We start from the raw sequence: 4,953 nt of genomic DNA, 5'->3' as shown, positions 1-4,953 counted from the left end.
CAGCTTCTTGATAAAGCTCTAATTGGTTTTCTTTTGGAAATATGTTTCAAATTCACACTGAATGCATTTATGACTAAAGCATGTCTGTGCGTGTCAAAATCGTGATTAAAATCGAAATCGCAAAATTGATCAAAGAAATCGCGATAGGTTTTTTTTGTCCATATCTCACAGCCCTAGTGCCAATCCATTAATCAACACCATTGCTGAGTATTTTCTCCTTAAAACTGTAGTTTCCCAATGGCAGTCCCAGAAACGGTTTGAAAAAGCCCTCGGTTTGCTATGTCACAAAAATCAATAACCAATCACGTCAAGGGACAGATTCCTATCATTAGCATATCCCTCTCTCCATTTACACAAATGTGGCGCACATTGAGATCATAGCATAGAGATTGCATGCAAAATATACCAATAGGATTACCAGCAGAAAACCAAAAATAAAATAGAGCAAAAAACCCATGAAGCCGTGGTTTAACGTGAATTTAGAACCGCTAACTTGAATAAAAACCTGCGGTAACAGTGTAAAAGTAGCCTGGAGTCAGACCCACCTCTCCCGCATTGGCGTCCGCACTTCACACACATTGCTTGCGGGTGCGAATTAAGAATCACAAACTTGGCTGCATTCGAGTCTTCAAGGCATTTTGAGGACACAACATCGTCAAGTAACTTTAATGACTGTTACAGTATCCACTGTGGTTGTCCGCTAGTAAAAACAGTTTTATCAGTCATTATCCCTGGATCAGGAGGCCCTGGCTGGTGTGACTGAGTGGAGATGGGGCCAATTTGCGTATTCATAGATCTGCGTATAGTAAATGAGGCAAGGGTGTAGAGCAGGGGTGGCGAACGTCGGTCCTGGAGAGCCGCAGCCCTGCAGAGTTTTGCTTCAACCCTAATCAAACACACCTGAACAAGCTAATCAAGGTCTGAACGGTTACTAGGAAGCTACAGGCAGGTGAGTTTTAATTAGGGTTGGCTGCCATATGTCTATTCTAGAGACATTTTGTTACACCTTTACTTAGTGATTATTTTGCCTTATGTCTGTTCTAGAGACATGTTACAGCTTCTTGATAAAGCTCTAATTGGTTTTCTTTTGGAAATATGTTTCAAATTCACACTGAATGCATTTATGACTAAAGCATGTCTGTGCGTGTCAAAATCGTGATTAAAATCGAAATCGCAAAATTGATCAAAGAAATCGCGATAGGTTTTTTTTGTCCATATCTCACAGCCCTAGTGCCAATCCATTAATCAACACCATTGCTGAGTATTTTCTCCTTAAAACTGTAGTTTCCCAATGGCAGTCCCAGAAACGGTTTGAAAAAGCCCTCGGTTTGCTATGTCACAAAAATCAATAACCAATCACGTCAAGGGACAGATTCCTATCATTAGCATATCCCTCTCTCCATTTACACAAATGTGGCGCACATTGAGATCATAGCATAGAGATTGCATGCAAAATATACCAATAGGATTACCAGCAGAAAACCAAAAATAAAATAGAGCAAAAAACCCATGAAGCCGTGGTTTAACGTGAATTTAGAACCGCTAACTTGAATAAAAACCTGCGGTAACAGTGTAAAAGTAGCCTGGAGTCAGACCCACCTCTCCCGCATTGGCGTCCGCACTTCTCACGCATTGCTCGCAGGTGCGAATTAAGAAGCACAAACTTGGCTGCAATCGAGTTTAAGGCATTTTGAGGACACAACATCGTCAAGTAACTTTAATGACTGTTACAGTATCCACTGTGGTTGTCCGCTAGTAAAAACAGTTTTATCAGTCATTATCCCTGGATCAGGAGGCCCTGGCTGGTGTGACTGAGTGGAGATGGGGCCAATTTGCGTATTCATAGATCTGCGTATAGTAAATGAGGCAAGGGTGTAGAGCAGGGGTGGCGAACGTCGGTCCTGGAGAGCCGCAGCCCTGCAGAGTTTTGCTTCAACCCTAATCAAACACACCTGAACAAGCTAATCAAGGTCTGAACGGTTACTAGGAAGCTACAGGCAGGTGAGTTTTAATTAGGGTTGGAGCTGAAGTCTGCGGCTCTCCAGGACTGGAGTTCGCCACCCCTGATGTAGTTACATTCAAGCAATTTTAAGGCATGAGAAAATTATTTTCACAAGAAAAAAAACATTTAAATATGTAATTTTGATGATCAAAGATGAGATTTAAGGGATAAAAAATTTTACTACAGGGGGACTTTAATGTAAATAGACACTTTTTTTTGTGAATTTATGTCCAGCTGTTCTTTTTAACTTATTTTCAGGTCATCGTTATAAAAGCCCTGTAAACACTGTCACAGACATGAAGATACATCTTTCATTTCATCAAGATGAATGCTCACTAACTGACACAGTCATCACATTCTCAGGCCATTTTTACAAGTTTTATTTTGACGTGACACAAAGCAGTGATATCTAAGCGGGTGAGTTGTTTACTTTAAAATTAGTCTTCATTCAGTCCGAGAGCTCACACGAAAACAAGAGGTGGGGTTTATTGCACGAACCAATCAGATCCAATCATTACCGATCATATCCAATTATAGCATGACGCATTGCCTCCTCTCTGTCATGTGACTTTCCCCCATTCAATCTCAATTACCCCCCACTAAACTCACGGCATGCTATGGGGTCTCTGTTGAAAGTCAATGGGCCAAAATGAGGCAAGCCTCCACTGTAAACTTTACCTGCGGGTGTAGCTATTGGACAGTGTTACTTTATAAAAATGAGTGACTTTTATACTTTTATTGTCATATTTAGTAATATTTGCATTGTTTAATTTTTGTAATATCGATTATTTTCTCATCCAATTTTTGTAAACACTGTCACAGACATGAAGATACATCTTTCATTTCATCAAGATGAATGCTCACTAACTGACACAGTCATCACATTCTCAGGCCATTTTTACAAGTTTTATTTTGACGTGACACAAAGCAGTGATATCTAAGCGGGTGAGTTGTTTACTTTAAAATTAGTCTTCATTCAGTCCGAGAGCTCACACGAAAACAAGAGGTGGGGTTTATTGCACGAACCAATCAGATCCAATCATTACCGATCATATCCAATTATAGCATGACGCATTGCCTCCTCTCTGTCATGTGACTTTCCCCCATTCAATCTCAATTACCCCCCACTAAACTCACGGCATGCTATGGGGTCTCTGTTGAAAGTCAATGGGCCAAAATGAGGCAAGCCTCCACTGTAAACTTTACCTGCGGGTGTAGCTATGGGACAGTGTTACTTTATAAAAATGAGTGACTTTTATACTTTTATTGTCATATTTAGTAATATTTGCATTGTTTAATTTTTGTAATATCGATTATTTTCTCATCCAATTTTTTGAGGAGACACTGCCTCCCTTGCCTCCTCAGAGGAAACGCCCCTGGTGCATACTGTAAAATGTATTTCGGACCATTAACAAGTCCTTGCAGGTCCCTAAATATCTAATCGTCATATCATTATAAGACAACTTAAATTTGGGGACAGAAAGTCAGGAAATGCGATACAGCCTAATGCGATTATTAAACTTTCTTCATTTTTTCTTCAGCTGTTCTTCATTCTACAATTTTACGGTTTCAGAGCACTTTGCAATCAACGATTACCGCCCATTTATGACAGTGTTTACTTTATGGTTGTAAATTGTAATGTTGAAATATGCAATAGTAATAGTAAAGCATAACATTTTCAAAATAAGAGTTTCATTGTATTTTGAGTTTGTTTATAAATAAAGTCCTGCATTATAGATAAATGTTTACTTTTTCCTGGTTAATATTTGTACTATATGTTTATATATCATATTGGTATAATACTTTGTTTACACATCATTATAATTTAAGTATTAAACACAGTTTGAAGAAGAAATATTTAAAAATCGAATGTACTTTTTGAATACTAAAAAATGAAATCATTTTGCTTGTAAATGTCTTCTTGTATCCCTTTATTAAGTAAGAACACATTACACATTAATAATTACACATTTTCATAGGCTCTCTGAAGCTTTTCAATGCACTCATGCACATTGTTAAAGGGATATTTCACCCAAAAATGAAAATTCTGCCATTAATTACGTGCGTCGTGGTATTGTCATAAATGCACATTGAAGACTGAGACAGAGAGAAGAAATTGTTGAATAAAGTTGTTATTTTTGTTTTCTTTGCGTTCAAAAAGTATTCTCAAAGCTTCATAAAATAAAGGTTGATCCACTGACGTCTCATGGACTATTTTAACCATGTCCTTACTACCTTTCTGGGCCTCGAACGTGTCAGTTCTATTGCCGTCTATACAGGGTCAGAAAGTTCTCTGATTTCATCAAATATATAATAATTTGTGTTCCATAGATGAACCTAACAAGGTCTTATGGGTTTGGAATGACATGAGGGTGAATAATTAATGACAGAATTTTCATTTCATATCCCCTTTAAGCCCTGATCTCAGAGTTAGAGCGATTATTAAAACTTTGTTAGCATCAAGGTTATTATAGTTTTGACTTTTTAAATTAGTTTTATTTTAATATCGTTTTCAAATTTGCGATACAATTCAGTTTAGTTTTTATTAGTTTCATTAATATTGTTGTTAGTTTTAGTTTAGTTTTTATTTTGTGAACACATTTTTATTTAGTTTTTATATAGTTTAGTTTCAGTTTTAATTAAAGGTTAGCAGAATTAACAGATCACTTCCAGAGCGCAGGCCAAAGAAAGACTTAGGCATAATTTAGCCTTAGTGATGCAAATGTCTAGCGACACAAAATTAACGCATGCTGAGATTGATTAAATGGTAAAAGTATACAAATATACGCCAAAATGAGCAGTCAAGCCTTTTTACTAAATAAATCTACACAAGTTGTGCTTAATGTCATATTGATGTCATAATGTGTATTGAGATATTTAATATGACAATAAATGTAGCCTAATTTGGTTATGATGGTTAGATGTCTCTTTTCTTTTTTAACAATCATAAT

At 37.0% G+C, this 4,953-nt stretch overlaps 1 protein-coding gene across 1 annotated transcript in view; it reads right to left on the bottom strand.

Moving 5' to 3' along the window:
* LOC107746459 (inositol polyphosphate multikinase-like) overlaps positions 1-4,953 on the bottom strand; it is a 31,725-nt gene that overhangs the window by 22,784 nt on the left and 3,988 nt on the right. The gene's annotated exons all lie outside the window — the stretch shown is intronic.

This window comes from Sinocyclocheilus rhinocerous, unplaced genomic scaffold, assembly GCF_001515625.1.
Source record: "Sinocyclocheilus rhinocerous isolate Xijiao unplaced genomic scaffold, SAMN03320098_v1.1 scaffold2725, whole genome shotgun sequence".
NCBI classification, from domain to species: Eukaryota; Metazoa; Chordata; class Actinopteri; order Cypriniformes; family Cyprinidae; genus Sinocyclocheilus; species Sinocyclocheilus rhinocerous.
The sequence above is the reverse complement of the archived record's forward strand: the minus strand, read 5'-3'. Positions and strand labels throughout refer to the sequence as shown.